At 47.2% G+C, this 16,454-nt stretch overlaps 1 protein-coding gene across 5 annotated transcripts in view; it reads left to right on the forward strand.

The window, feature by feature from the left end:
- by (focal adhesion protein tensin) overlaps positions 1-16,454 on the forward strand; it is a 279,600-nt gene that overhangs the window by 92,983 nt on the left and 170,163 nt on the right. The gene's annotated exons all lie outside the window — the stretch shown is intronic.

The raw sequence follows: 16,454 nt of genomic DNA on the forward strand, positions 1-16,454 counted from the left end.
CCTAGATATCCGAATAATAGCAGTTTGACAAACTTTAGAAAAACGGAAGGAAATCAACTTGGGTGAGATAACGAAGCTCACCGCCTTGAGAGACTCCGGATTTCCTTGTATCACCGACGCTTTCTCTGATGCGCATCGAAATCCAAGTAACACGAGTGTGTTTACACTTCTACTTCGTGTAAATGAGTGCGACAAGTGCTGGGAATCGAACCCGCGTCCTCGAGCACACATCACTGCAACCTTACAGTTGTTACTGTAGAATAACTTGTTCCTGGGCTGGTTGGTGCGTATGCTTGCTAAATATGTAACTCCTTGAGCAATGCTTGAAACTTTAAAAAAAGTTACAGAAAAAAAACTAACATGAAAATGCGATTCTGCAATTGTTTATTGAAGACTCAAAAGTGGGAAAGGTTAAAGAGAAAGGGTTGACCTTTGGCTTCCAGTAAACAGTTGGTAGTTCTGGCTCCTCTGTTTTTTCTCTATCGTTCATGTTTGAAGGATTGCGCCAGAAACAGCATATTTAGCAACCACAGACGTCAAGACAGATTGTGAGAGGGGGGTGGAAGAGCAGTAGTTAAGTAATACATATCTGGTGCAGGGTCTAGCATGCTTAGAAGTTTTCGGGTTAAAGAAACAGCAAGAAACGTTTACTTCAATGTTTATATATTTGTCTGCAAGAATGGAACCCGTTCTCGAACGATGTATTTATTTTCTTAAGTAATGTTATGCGCGCTTTTGCCCATTCTCTGTGGCCAAGCAGTGCCCGTAGCATCAAAGAAAGACGCGTCATTTGCGGCCAGCAACGATTATGGCACGCAAACGTTCTGAGCTGGGATAGTCGGTTTACGTCCGCGGTGAAATAACGCTGACGACAGGATCGCGTTGTGAAGTTGGCGACGTAATGCGCTGTCAAGTTGTTTTTCATGTCGCTCACTATATAACACAAAAGACAAAAAGGACACACTGAGCGTTTTGTTTGAACGTCAAGAGATTCTTTAAGAGATCACTTGTGGCATATGGCGCATATCTAATTATTCAGCTCAATTTTTCGAAGAAGCTGATATCAGTTATGGCGAAAATTAGCATAATAATTTGATTAACCAACAAGATCTTCCTAACAGTTTTTTTTTACTCATAACTGTGCAGAGCGTACTGCAATGATCGGGTTGAAGTCAGGCACATCCACTTGAAGCTGATTCCTAAACTAGAACCAGTTTTCAGGAAGTCACTGTAAATATTCACGGTGGTCCTACCTGCATTTTTAACGAAACATTTTTTTACAGTGGACGAATGGATGTAAAACTTTATTGATTGGCTTGATATCAAAACTACCTGGACTATTAGGAAAATAATTTTGTTGTATCATCCAGCGTAGAGGCATTTTATATATTCATTCATTGTACACCCTAAATGCCTGCGCATATGAGCAAATCTGCAGACACATTATAATGCCATCTAGCAGCAGCAAAGGTGTATTGTTTAGAGATTGGTAAAAGAAGCCTTGGGCCGTAGCAAGCATAAAGCTATCGGCTGATTATGAAAGTTGACATTGTTCGAAGCCACCCAGTCAACCACTTAAAACTCGCCGAGTCATCTGCCTGCTCATCGTTTTCAGATTGCTTTGTTCCGTTAACTTTCGCACAAAGGCGCGAAACTATCGTTAGTTCTGGAATGCCTGTACATGCTGGGTTCATTACCGCCCGCCGTCGTTTTCAGTCCGCACGTGTGTTTGTGTACTTATCGTGGCTTCCACCACGAACAGGGGAAAAACCGTGGACGCTTATAGCCGCTCGCGCACATTGTGGCTCAAATAAGGAAAGCGCCCAAGCACACCGCTTGGTCTTACAGCGGGATTGGGCCCTCGCTTCTGCAGCATTCGCGCCAACGGCACAGACCAGCGAGAGACTGCACGTTTCCGCGAGCCTAGGCGATGAGGCTAAGCTCGCGGCTTGTTCCTCGCACCGTTGCCTGCGTGTCTTCGAACGGGACGTTCTCGTACGGATCTGGCGGGACAGGCTTTACGCCGGGGTAAACAAAAGATGGGAGTGCGTGGGGGTGGCAGGAAAACGGGGGGGGGGGTTCAGGGGTGCGGTTAGGCAGTCAAGCACTAGAGTTGCCCCCCCCCCCTCCTCCCCCCACAACGCGGCGTCGCAGTGGCGCGCACATGGTGAGGCTGCTGGTGCGGACGAGTACAGGAATAGGGACCGCAAAGGACTAGCGAGAAGTAAAAGTAAAAAAAAAGAATAAATGTGGTGATACGGATACGAAAAAAAAAAGAACATCCGTGTACGGCTCGCGAATCCCACTGTGGGCACTGGACAAATAGGGGGCACAGTGCAGAAAAAAAAAAGAAAAATAGGACGTTGCAGAGCGTGTGTGCATCGCGCGGTGGGTGAACGGCGTCCGCTCATACGGCTGAGAATCGAAGGCTCGCGGGATGTATAAATATAGGGCTTCTTGTTTTTGAGCGGGCCGTATACACACACACTCTCTCATCCTTCCATGCATTCGCACCCCCCCCCCCCACCCCCCGTTTCGCCCCTTACTCCAGCGCTGTCGTATTTTCTCTCTTTCTTGTTCCCCTACCCTGTCTGGCACTCTCTCTTAATCTCTGGCCGCACCATATCTGTCTGTCTCGGGTTTCTTCGCCAACTGCTATTATTTTTATCCTGCTAGTTTCTTTTTTTATCTTAATTGACTCTTTCTTTTTGTACTTACTCGCGCCATATTGAGCCCGGTTTATTTTTTTTATGTGACGAAATTTGTGTAAAAGGTGATTCGCACAAACTTCAATTGGGCTTCAATAAAAACCCGTCGGTAGATCAGATACGTCCTATACCCGGCGGGTGGGTATTTATGAGCGCACAAAAAAAAGGGGGGGGGGGGGAGCCCACTCGCAGAGTTTGAGCGGGCGTCGACCGCAAGTGAATCATAAGCGAGCGGACAAACTGTTGCAAGGAAGGGCCTGGCTGGAGTGGATGCGGGTCCTTTGAGCGTGGAAGGCGCTTTCGACAGGCGACGTTGCAATCGTGCGGCGTCGCCAGGCAACGAGAACGGATAAAACGGGCGATCCTGCTCGGCGACGTATAAGTGAACGATCGTATCGGCGATATGTTTCTCTTCGGTGACGCCCTTGCAGATAGATACGTGACTCGGAGCGGCTTTTAGTGGCTCAAGTACGGGCTTTTCTATAGGCGCAAGTTACTCGCCTTACCGCGTAGTTCCATGTCAACTAGCTCAACTTTCCTTCCTGTTTAAACGGTTGAACTGGAGCATGTTATTCGACCTTTGTGATAAACGTACCTTAGCGCACATATTTTAGGCACAGTATTCCAAGCCTCGGAGGTTGGTGGGAGCTATGAAGCAGCTCTGATGGGTGGTTAATTCTGAGAACGTTTCGATCCGTACATTTGCATTCGTATAGATAGCGGGACAGCATGCAGGGGTGATTTGTTTCTTTTTTTTTGGAGGGGGGTGGGGCTGGTTCAATCATGCATTATTTAAATTCATGCATGCTTTTTTATGTGTGACTACATGTATACACATGCGAAATTAAAAAAAAAAACATTGGGAATGGTTTGATCCCCCGTCCCCACCCACGCTACGCTATTATATAGCATGTGATGATTTGCATACGTTATAGGGATACAGCATGAACGAGTCGACAGTGCAAGGAGAAACAGTAAAAAGTGCTGTGTCCTGCACGTGAATCCAATCGCCCAGCTGAGAACTCTTGTTCTGATTTCCCTTCTTCACTGCAAGGTACGCTCGCTGTAGACCCCCGCGGATAAGCTGAATCTCCTATAATATGTTTTGAATCGGTGCGCGTCGCTCAGGGTTTCAGGTCAGGCAGACTACCGCAGCAACCATTAAGTAACCTTCGTTCCTCCGGGTAACTCGGGCATCCTAATTCGCTCGGCGCTTGCGTCGTCGAAGAAGAAAGCCGTCTAACTACAGCTTTCGAACGCGTCGCAGCTCATAGTCATCACGCACCCGCAGAAGAAGTCGTTGTCCTCGTATCCTGAACGTCGCTCACACCGCGTTTCCTTTCTTCGGCGTGTCTGTTGTCTCCCATTGTTCTTTCTTCTTCGGAATCGTTGCGCGAATTGCATGTTCCGCCTTCTGTGCGCTCACGTGGACCGCTTCGAGAGAAAGAGCCTTGTCGAGGTTCTCGATCGTCTCCTGCTCGCCCACTGCAGCATCGTTTTCCGGAGACGATGCAGACGAAAGTGTCTGTTGAAAGAAACAAATCGACATCAAGAGTGCAGAAATTGGTCAGCCCACCTCGTTGCGCAGATTTCTTTTTCCTTTTTCTTTTTTTTGGTATATACGCTAGCTGTTAAGGTACATTACTTTGTGTGCATGTGTGCATTAGGTGTGTGCCGTGTGACCAGTGTTAAGCGTAGTGAAGCCGTGCCTCGTGGAATCTGTTATCGTCTATTCAGCGGTAATGGCTGGTCGTGTCATTGTAGCGAGAACGTCTTGCAAGTTATAACAGGAGCGCTCCGATTGAAACTCTCTGCGTGGCCATGGTTGCAATGCATGGAGTTATTATTAAACCACATTGCTAAATACATAAGCCATATAAACCACCAGGTGTTTTATCGATGTCCAGTATTTGCTGAAGGAAATACGCGAGGTACGCCGTACGCAAGATTCATCATTGCGCTTCTTAATAGCATCCAGCAGTGATGTGTTGATAAGAACTGTGGCTTGTGTAGCCAGTGTGTATGGTGATTGCTAGGGTTTTACTCCACGAAACGATGATATGGTTACGACGTGGGCATTATTGAGGTACTTGTTAATGTAGACCACCAAGTGTTCTTGCACGTGTACCTAAATCTTGCACACATGCTTTTCATGAATTTCACACCCATAGAAATGCGACCGTCATGGCTATAAATCGAACCGGTGCCTTAGATCTTTAGACTAATGTGACGTATATTCCGGAACCAACCTCCCTGTCGAGATATGTCGATTTGTTTTTTTGTTCACAGTCCCTTCGAATGCTTTGGAGTTTTGAATGGTCTGACAGAGCGCGAGCGTCTGTGCACATATAGCTGTCACCAGCGGACGAGTGTTGTATAAATATGGTTGTATGAATATAGCTTGTGGTAGAGCTGTTGGAAGCAACCAGGGAAACTCTCAGCTATCGTAGTCCTCGTGTCATGGCTCCTAATTCCAGTGGAGTTCGTTTCATAATGTCTTCCATGATAACCCTCGAAAAGCAACATGCAAACCAACATTTGCAAAATTACAAGACACCGAAGTTATACTTCGTGACTACGCCGCTGTTGTAAAATCACTTGCTTAACTATACAATCTGTGAGCTGCGGCTGTGTGCAAGTCGTAATGTGTTATTCCTCGTAAAGTGTCTTTGACAGATGCTGTGTACTATAACAGACAGGATTGATAAGTTCAGAAAAGTCATTTTTTTCTGTGTGCTTGCTTTTGAAAGATGGAATAATAAAAACAGAGACGGCAAGAGTTCTTGATCATCATCATCATCATTATTAAGTAGAAAGCCAGTTCGCTTCCCTGCATTGGTAAGACTGTAGGCATCGGAATCGGGAGACGATAAGTGTTTAAAGAATGCATCAGGTATGGCGCACATTAGCTGGACCTTGCTATTCGGCTGAATCAACGGATGTGCACGGGCCAGTGGCCTTCACGCAGACGAAACCGTTCTCACTGTCACTCCGATGAGCCGTGAGATGAAAGGTACTGCTAATGTACAACTGCTAGGGTGGTTGGCGATTGCCCAGTCATCCAAGCGGGTTCGACAGCGTTCGTTTTCGATTGCTGTGAGCACTTGGTTGTTGATGAAAACCACAAGGAGTAGTGAAGGTGAACCGGGTGAGCGATGGTCGTCGTCACACGAGGAAGCTTTCAGCCGGTTTGGTAAGGTTCGCCGAAGTGAACACACTCGGGCGCAACAGATCCTCGGACGCCTTCCACCGTAAAGAAATCCTCTTGTAGTGTTTGGATCTTTCCTGGCTGCGGGACGCTCTTTCGCTCTACGTTCATCTTATTGACTTTGATAAAGCCTGGCTTGACCTTCTATTCAATGAGTTGTGCCTTCGTAGAGGCGGGTCCTTGTGCAGGCTTTTAGGTCTCCACATTTGTCTTCATGAGTCTCGGAGCTTTGGAACAGCGTCCACTCTTTTTCACAGAGCCACGCGAGGGCGACTCTGTAAAGCGCAATCCGGAGCACTTTCGTCGCCACAAACGTTTGTATGGCATGCTTAGATGAGCGAATCATTGCTCCACTAGTGCGGTCATGGTCACCGAATTCCGCGTCTGGCTCGATGTGCACGTGCATAACTGTGCTTATGTATGATTTCGTTTTGAAGTGAAGAATGTTTGGGCGAACTTGTTTAGACCAGGCCCGACGCAAACAAACTGCCGAGAGTAAATATGGTTTAGCGCACAACGTATACATGATGCATTCTTTTTTTTTTCTAATAGATTGAAAGCGGAAGGCAAAAGCCATAAGTGATGTGTGGTTATATAGTTCAGTGTGGTACAAATAGCTTTCGGTGCCGCCATATAATGGGCTGTTGCCTCGAGGCGTTGTATCTTTAACAACGAAAGGAACAGTGCTATCTACAGTAGAGGCGTATGCTCAAAAACAGATTGATTGGTGCATTCGATGTTTCATGAACCTTATTCACTTCGCGACATACCTGATGATATATAATACATTTTATTTCACGATATACAAAAATAGAAAAACATTCGCTAGATTGTGGCGGTGCAAATGTGTGTTGCGTAAAAATCTTCCGCATATGATTTTACGTAAGACGTACGGGCGACGCCACCTTGGGCAGTTAAGCGAATGTTTTTCCTGTTGTTCTACATCGCGACGTCAATTAATGAGGTCAGGAAGCGTAGAATTCACCAACCGATCTGTTTTCGAGCGTACATGTCTATCGCAGCACGGTTCGTCTATCCGCTCAAGATACAAAGCGCCGAGGCTACAGTTCAATCTGTCGGCCCCGAAATCCACCCGTAAAATAGTCTAGAGACACAGGGTTGACTGTAATTGCTATCGCTTTTTCTTCTACTTTTCTGTCGCGCCTAAAGTGTACCGAGCTACTTTAGTTCCTCTTCGGCCACGTTGCGCAAACATCACGATCACGTGGCGCGACCTCGGTATAAATAAACGCGACTCAAAAGCGAGTTTATGTACAGGACTCTCATCCGCGCCAAGAGTGGTGCATCTGCTTTAAACGTAAGGGCAGTAAATTGCGCATTCCGGATCGCTAAACTGTATTGCCGTGAATGTATCCGCGTATAGTCTTCGGGACGAAGTATCGTGCGTCTGCCCTGCGCTCGCTCAGGCTCAATGCATGCGTGCCGTGAAGGACACCCTTCGCGCCTATGGCCATTAGTGCTGGGCGATGACGACAAGTGCGAAATTATGCGCGCACAGCGGTGCTCGTTTTAATGGGCGTACGTGTTCGGCCGCGCGCATCCGCCGATGCGAGAGAGTATCCGTGTGCCGTGCATATAGGCGAGCGCGTTGCTTACATTATGCTATACCACGCCGGTGCGACAAGCTGTTTTGGCAAGCTGGCACCCTTGTACACCGCTGCTCATCTTATCGTGAGCGCACGGCAAACTGGCTACGACTCCGTAGTGCAGTGAAAGGGACACAAATAATAAAAAAAATATGAAAGGTTCGAGGCGCCTCATCTGAAGCGTTGGAGATATGACAGGCTGCATAGCGTATTCGGCGAAAGATGTCGTATTGCGTCATCATTACTTTTCGATAGCTGACAGCTCCTGTAGCTACCGATACTTAGCAATGTGATGTGTTGCAATATATGTTTCTGGGAACATCGTTTTAAAGCACCCGAGAGGCTTTTTACTACTCATTTACTTACTTCGGCAATAGCCCTTCTCTGACGCTGAGCTTACCTATACCTGAGTATATTACTATGGCGGTCCAGTTACGAGCTCTAAATGGCTTTGCCATTTGATTAGAGATCGTTGGCGTTGCCGTTAGAGAGAGAGAGAGAAACCGAGATAGAGAGAAGGAAATAAACGTTTATTTCGAAACAGTGTTCTCAGCAATGCCATGGTATCACTCTTAGGTGAGATCGTTTCCAGGAAGCTTCTGGCTTCGACTGCGCGTTTGGCCCCATGGTGACGAGTTCTCGCAGGTCTTCCATGATCTTCGAAGACGAGCTTGGCATCTCACGTTTGTTTAGTTTTAAAATTATTGTTATGCCATAATAGTGGTTGCTTTTTGTACCTGCGATTTACGTCAACCGGGGGCTTAGGCTGCATATAGGTGCAGGATCCTATGGGCGCTTTTCACAAAGCGAATGAAAGGGAATGATTTCCTTCTTTAAGCAGTTGGTGACTCACCGGGTCTCCCACTGTGGGATGCCTTGAAAGCGTTTCATCAACGACAACGTCGGCTCTCTAAAATCGGCTATGACAGCAATATACTTCAGTGAATAGGTCTCACAAACAAGTTGTAAGTTCTCGTAGTGCTTCTTCATTATGCGCATCAGTGTAGCCAGACTCTAGTGTGAAGACACGAGCACAAGGCGTTATAAATTAAGTCAACCTGGCACGACCGATGCCTGGCACATGCACACACGCGCAGCGTGGTCTTCAATCGTATATATTTCAACACTGAGGTCCGCGAAAGCGTTCGCCGTTACTCAACAGTTGCGCCGAGCGTGACCGAGCTGATTGCCGACGTGTATGTTGCTTCCCTTTTTAGCCTTATCAGTTGCAAGCGTGCCTGCGAACTCTCATCACGGTCATTGAAGGAAAGGTACTCACTTATTCTGTCAGCGAGTCTTGCTTCACGATATTGTTGTGCAATCTGCGGGTGCGTTTCACGTGCATCTAATAGTAAAATTGACGTATAGCAAATAGTAAAACCTAGCTTATAGTAAGGATGGCTCGGCTGTTTTTAATGACCGGCGCTTAACGAAGCCATATCATCGCTTAAATATTTCTTGAAGTGAATAACGGTTTGTGCGCAGGATGTGTCCTCCGGTGCAACTAACTTGGGAACGTCGACGCAACTTGTGTAACGTTTAAACGGCACGCAATTAATCGCTGTTAAATAGACTTCGTCTCGCGCACTGACAAGTTGTGCCTATACTTTTGGTTATGCTGACCCGCCACGGTGGTCTATGGTGGTTACGGGGCTGGACTGATGACCCGTAGGTGGCGGGATCGAATCCCGTCTGCATGGGCGGCACTTTCGATGGAGGCGAGATCGATTGAGGCCTGTGTACGTTTTTATAGAAGTAGGTGCACGTGAAAGAACCCCAGATGGTTGATCGAAAATTCTTGAGTCCTCCTGTACGGTGTTCCTCATAATATATTGTGGTTTAATCACGTTAAAACTCATCAATTAGTGGTTCCGAATGTTTGTGCGCAGCTTGTTCGATTCGTGCCTGCAGTAGACAATAGCACGCCGAACTTGATTTGAACGCACTTCGCTAATAACGTGCTGCTCCTCTCGACAAGACAGTAAGGGTATATATACGCTCTGGTACTTCATTCCGCTTTTTTTTTTTGTCGCGGTAAGCAGCAGATATACGTTGATATGCGCGCTGAACGCTTCTCACGATTCGTGGTGTCGTGGTGGAAGTGGGATTATCAGGAACACTTACATAGTAATAGATCCGTACCATGTGTACCAGTGCGCACGTGGAAACCGCGTCCTTGGAGAGAACGCCCTTATTATATAGGCTCTTGCATGTTGGTTTCGCCGCTGTCTCGTTTTTCTCCCTGCCGCGAAGAAGGAACGCTGAATTGTAATCCGTCCCTGCTTGCCAGCATTGACGTTCTGCCGACCGGCGCAGCCGGCAGAATACCGCGAACGCTGGCTTTGACGGATGATGGGAACATCCTTGAAATCCAACTCTTCCACAGAGGCGGCGGCGCTGCGCGCGGTTCTTGCCGTCTCGTCGAACACGCTGTCAGCTTTACCGTGATTGCCAGTCTCGCTCTCACGTTTCTCTCGTGCGTGCTGCACTGCCTCGCAGACATGCGGTGGCCGGCGTTGGGCCCAATGTCCGGTATATACTCGTTTGAACCGCTTCGAAAAGCGTCTGGTACGCGTACTACTTCGAAATAGCGCGTCTCGTGTTTCGCGCATACGTGCGTTGTGAAGGCGAAACGTCAATCAATCGTACCTGCATGGGAAACAATCTGTCACCGCGTTGTTATTGCGCTCGGACGGGCAATGTTCTCGACGCAAGAATGCGTGCAGCTCCGCGCGCGAGAACCTTTACCGCGATTCGTCAAGCCCGTCTATTACAAGGCCGCGAACGAGGTGGAGCTTCAAAGTAAAAGAAGGAGAGCCGAGAGAGCTGAGAGATCGCTTTCGGCGTCAATATTACAGAGCGCTTCACTTCGACTTGTAAACGCCATCAACAACGCGTGCACATAAGTTTGTCACGTTTTGTTGAAGGCACGACACGCTTGTCATGTCTTTATTAAGATCGAATGACGTGATCGAGTTTTAATCATCCTGTACTCATCATCATCATCAGCGTCATCATCATTGCCGTCGTCGTCGTCGTCATCATCAACAACATCATCATCATCACTTGACTACGTCTACTGCAGGACAAAGGCATCTCCCATGTTCCACCACTCAACTCGGTTCTGTGCACGCTGCTGCCACTTTACACCCGCAAACCTGTCCACCCTCACTCGTTTGCCTTCTCAGGGAATCCATTCAGTTACCCTTAATGACTACTGGTTATCCTGCCAACGCCGGCCTACGTCCATTTCTCCTTGATCTCAACTATGATAACCTTAACCTCGGTTTGTTCCCTGACCTACTCTGCTCTTCTCTATCATTTTCCTTTTCCACCGCTCGCTGCGTCGTCCTCCATTTAAACTGAACCTTCTTTGTAAGCACCCAGGTTTCTGTTTCGTAGGTAAGTGCCGACAAGAAGAGAGAGAAGATAATAGTAGAGAAGGAAAGGTGAGGTGGTCAACCACTCCAGGATAACCGGTTTGCTATATTTTACGTGGGAAAGGGCTGAGAGAGATTGAAAAAAGGAGAGGAAAGGGACACAAAGCACATCCATCAAGATGCAGCTGTTATGTACCTTCCTCTTGAGGGATAGTGGCAATATACCAGTCATGAGTGGAGAATGCTTGCCGAATGTGCTCCACCCATTCTTATTATTCTGTAGTTACTTCAATGTCGTGGTCCGGCTACGCGGTTACTACCTGTCCTAAGTAGACATAGTCTTTTACAACTTGAAGCGCACTCTTCCCTATCTGGAAGCGCTGCTCTTTTCCGAGGTTGTTGTACATTACTTTTTTTTTCTGCTGATTAATTTTAAAAAACCCACCTTTCTGCTCTCCTTGTCTAACTCCGTAATCATGAGTTGCAATTCGTGCCCTGAGTTACTCAGCAATGCAATGTCATCGGCGAAGCGCAGGTTACTAAGGTACTCTCTATTAACCCTTATCCCTAACTGTTCCCATTCTAGGCTTCTGAAAACCTCCTGTAAGCACGCGGTAAATAGGATTGGGGAGACCGTATCCCGTTGTCTTACACCCTTCTTTGCCGGTACTCTGTCGCTTTATTGGGGGAGCACTACGGTACAGTGGCAGTTGATCCTCCGTAGATTTTTTGCAGGATGTTTATATATGCTTCGTCGACGCCCTACCTATACACAGAGCTATTGTTGCGTCCCTCGAATATAATCACCGATTTCCCTCTAGGACGTGCTTTTGTTTACTTAGCGAGTAAATTATCATTTCACCTGCCTCTGCACATTTTATTGGGAATCGACATCAAGTATATATGCACTCACTTGCAAGCAGTTTTATATCCACCTTTATATGCACTCATTTGCAAGCACACTTCTGAGCAATCATTAAGTGTGATGGCACTTTCCTTATGAAACATCGCTGTTTTTCTACTTTCTTGTTCTCTTTCAGTTTTTAAACTGCTGTATAATGGGAATGATGACAGTTTATATGCCATGTGCTGCTAATCCAATGTGCAGGTTATTTTGTTCTATTATCTCTATTGAGCGAATGAGTATAATTATGTAACGCGTTCCGTTTTGTTTTCTGCCTGCCAGACTCTACCGCTCAAGCCTCCAATTGGCTTTGGCAGGCCTAGCCACATTTACTGCTCTATTTGAAAAATAAAAATAAAAAATAAAATTATTATTATTATTATTATTATTATTATTATTATTATTATTATTATTATTATTATTATTATTATTATTATTATTATTATTATTATTATTATTATTATTATTATTATTATTATTATTATTATTATTATTATGTCAGTTCACAGCCCCTTAGTAAACAGAGAATGCAGGACTGGCAAGAATATCGACTGCACTCTGTTCACGGAGCCGCCAGTCACTTCGAGATCAGAGTGTGTAGGAAGTATAGAAGGGACAGGAGTTCCGATTCATCAAGTGCCCTAAAAGAGGGTCGTTACTGTCTGTTCACATACCTAGAATTTTTTCCCGATCCTAAAAAATACCCTGCTGCGTGTTCCTTTACGGATTGCAGATACTAGCCTCTTTCCTGTCCTCGGATACTATCGCCTTTTGAGTTGCATTGTCAGCATTTGTGAACGCTGCAGCGCAAAACAAGCGATTGAATACAGAGCGGTACAGGGGCTACTCAGAGTGGTTCTAAGAGAGAAAGGAAGAGAAAAGTGAGCCCCGTAACTGTCGTTTAATTGCACAGGTCTTTTATACGTGGAAGAAAATAATAATATGCCTACAGCACTCTGCACAATTATCACTACGGCGAAGTCATCACGCCATCCAAACGGGAGGCTGCAATTACCGCCTCTTGTGTTCTAACTTGAAAGCGGCCCACTACGTGCTACAGTGCGATTCATGAGACCTTAATACAGCGTTTTCCATCTATGCATCCATCCGTCCATCTATCTGTCTGTCCGTCCATCCAAGTTCAGCCTTGCGGAGGGGGGGGGGTGATTCCTATAAGAGAGAAAAGAATAAAAAAGTGAGCCCCGTAACTGTCTGCATCATAGCGTGACACCTCAAGAGTAGCTCACGAGGGATGGGGTAAGGAGGGATTAAAAGGATAGGGAGGAATTAAAGGTATATAGAGGTAAATAGAGGCGCGGGGACAGAGAGACCACATACGGAAATAAGGAGAAAGTAGGAAATATGGACACGGTCGCAGGAGTCCGAGGTCGGGGCGCCACTCAGCAAGCGCTCTTGTCGGCGTCAGGAGATGGAGTACGGCGAGCCAGTCGGCCAGCGCAGCGCTGTCGACAGAGATCGCGAGGGGCACAACCGGTCGGCACGAAATCCAGCAAGCGAGTCAGTGCAGCCTTCCGTATGAATGAACTATAGAGTGTTCTTGTGGAAGAAAACTGAAGCGCACAGCACCACACCGACTGAAATGCTCATCTGTGGCGGACGAAGCTATAGGCAAGGGTAGAAATAAGATAATCGCTATTATACACCTCTTCTATTATACCCCTGATACCGCTATACGGTTGCATGGTCATTTCCCAGCTCTCAGCTAGCACTGGACAGCTACGTGCAGGCGCGTCAGCAAGAAATGGCCCCTATCTTGCTTATGCCGACGTTTGCTGAGTGTGGTCGGCCAGTCTCCCAAGTCTGGGTTTTCCGACTTGTTACTGATATATCGTTTCTACAGTGTAGCGGTGAAGGGCAAGCTGTCAGCCTGAGCCTTGCACGGCACCGAAGAGCTCGGTTTCGCTGCCGCGACAATTGCGCCAACTCTGTAAGACGCGACGCGTGGGTGGCTTGGCGCGTTTCGTGGCCCGTCCAAAGCAGTCGCGTCTCTGGAGCCAAGGCCCTGTTGCAATCTCTCCGTGTATACGCTGCACGCTTCGTATATTACGGCTCGCGAGCGCACGTTCCAGGCAGCTCACGACTTTCCTCGCTTTCCACCATTTCACTATTTTTGGTTCTCGGATTGCTGTGGGCGTTTGGGGTGCGTTTGTGGTCCGTCTATACGGAGCGACATTACGGGTCCCTCCCACCGAATGCACATTGGTGTCCAGAAGTATATGAGTAGGTGCCAGCCATAAAGCGGTGAAGTAGCTCCCGAGTGTTGACCGGCCCGCAATAACACTTGATGCTTCAGTACCCACTCATGATAGTGTCACATTCGTACCATGTAGTACACTGGTAGTATTCTTTTTTTTTTTCTTCTTCCAAGAACATGCAATGGTTATAGTCTACCGGAGGAGGTTGCCTCGTCGCCAATGAGTTCCTTTGACTGCGCCCTTGCTGAATTCTTGTTCTAATAGGGATGGCGTCACCTCTACGACTTTTTTAGCCTTTTGTAGTTTTACCGTCACAGATTTTGGTTTGTCCCAATATATATATATATATATATATATATATATATATATATATATATATATATATATATATATATATATATATATATATATATATATATATATATATTGGGACATATATATATATATATATATATATATATATGGGATATATATATATATATATATCCTGACGAAGGCCGTGCCACGGCCGAAACGTAGAGTAAACAATTATCAAATTTTCGTAAGTGTGCTCTTTTATTCTTCATTATATATGCACCGGACCCACAGAATTTCTTTTTTGAATCATTCTTCATTATATATATATATATATATATATATATATATATATATATATATATATATATATATATATATATATATAATTGTAATGAATTAATGAATCTAAATAACGGACACTCTGCTGGCAATGAAGAAGACGACGATGATCGGTGGCTGCAGTGGTAGCTCGCGCACGCCGTTCGCCATTAGCCAGACCTGCCTGTTAAAGGTCATTTTGCCAAGCTGCGTCTGAACGTTTCTCGACGTACAACACCTCTATTTTAAGTGGTGGAGGTGCTGGGTAGAAAGGAAATCCCATCCTAGTATGACGTCGTATGATGAACGTGGGAGAACAACAAAGTTGACGGCGTACCAAACATCTTGAATAAGAACGCGTGCTGTGCACTGAGCTGTCGGCGCGATGAAATGGGAGGTGGCTGTACGCAGAGCAAGATTCGTAAGCGGCGTTGTAACTTTTCTCAAATCGCGACACAGTTTTTCACTAATTACAGAAACGACGGCGCCTGTGTCGACAAGTGCACGTACAGCAACACCTTCTACTAGCACATCAATTTCGTTGGTCGGACAAAGAGGAGGTCTTAGAAAGTTCGACGACGACGCAGTTCTTGCCTCCGGAACTGCGGCTGTCAGTTTTCCTCTCGAGCGGGGCTCGTGCGCCGAAGCATCGGGGAGACAGATCGGCGACGGGGCGGTAATGACCGGCGAGAATCGACAGGGCGTCGTGGGGACAATGAGTCGGTGATAGGAGAAGATGGTCGGCGGGGATTCTGGGCAGCCTGGTAATTTGTAGAATTCCCGCGGTCTGGAGGCTGGAAGTTACGACGGCGACAATAGCGTGCTATATGTCCCACGAAACCACATGCGAAACATATGGGCCGATTATCCAAGGTGCGCCATGGGTTAACGACAGAAGGTGCAGGGGGCGAAACGGGATGGGGTGCCGTGTATGTAGGCAGCGTCGTAGGATAGGAGGACCCGGTGCCCCGGTATGCGCCAGAGACAGGTGGGGCTGGGGGTCTAGCAACGACGGCAGCGTAGGTCAGCGGCGTAGGGACAGATGGCGATGGAGGCAGTGCCTGCGTGACCTGTGTCTCAATGACCTGGCGTAGACGTGGGTCTAACGATGTCACTGGCGCGGATGCTTCGGCCACAAGAGAAAGCTGACGCGCAACTTCTTCACGAATGAACTGTTTGATGTGGGGCAGTAAGGCGGTGTGGTCAGCAGCGACATCGTGCACGAGGGCGGAAACTTCAGCCGTATCTTCAGCGGCCCTGCGCGTCGAGACACGCTGCTTACGCAACTCGTCGTACTCCTGACAGAGCTGGACAACATCGGTGATGGTCTGTGGATTCCTAGCGACGAGCATCTGGAAGGTATCGTCGTCAACTCCTTTGATGATGTGCTTGATTTTGTCGCGTTCGGTTAGAGATTCATCGACGCGCTTGCAAAGAGACAAAACATCTTCAATGTAACTTGTAAAGGTCTCGTCCCTGCGCTGGATTCGACTACGGAGACGCTGTTCCGCGCGAAGCCGGCGCACGGCGGGACGACCGAAGACCGCGGCGATGGTGGTCTTGAAGGCGGACCAGGTTGTGATTTCGCCTTCGTGGTTCTTGAACCAGAGGCTGGCCACATCATCGAGGTAAAAGCGCACGTTTGTGAGCTGGTCGCAGGCGTTCCACTTGTTGGAAGCGCTTACGATTTCGTACTCGACGAGCCAGTCCTCGACGTCTTGTTCGTCGTTGCCGCGAAAAATTGGTGGGTCGCGTTGCCGAGGCACGCCAGTACAGTAGACTGTCGTTGGTAAGGCAGCTTGAGAAGGGCCAGGAG

The sequence above is a fragment of the Rhipicephalus microplus genome, chromosome 1 (genome assembly GCF_043290135.1).
Source record: "Rhipicephalus microplus isolate Deutch F79 chromosome 1, USDA_Rmic, whole genome shotgun sequence".
Lineage (NCBI taxonomy): Eukaryota > Metazoa > Arthropoda > Arachnida > Ixodida > Ixodidae > Rhipicephalus > Rhipicephalus microplus.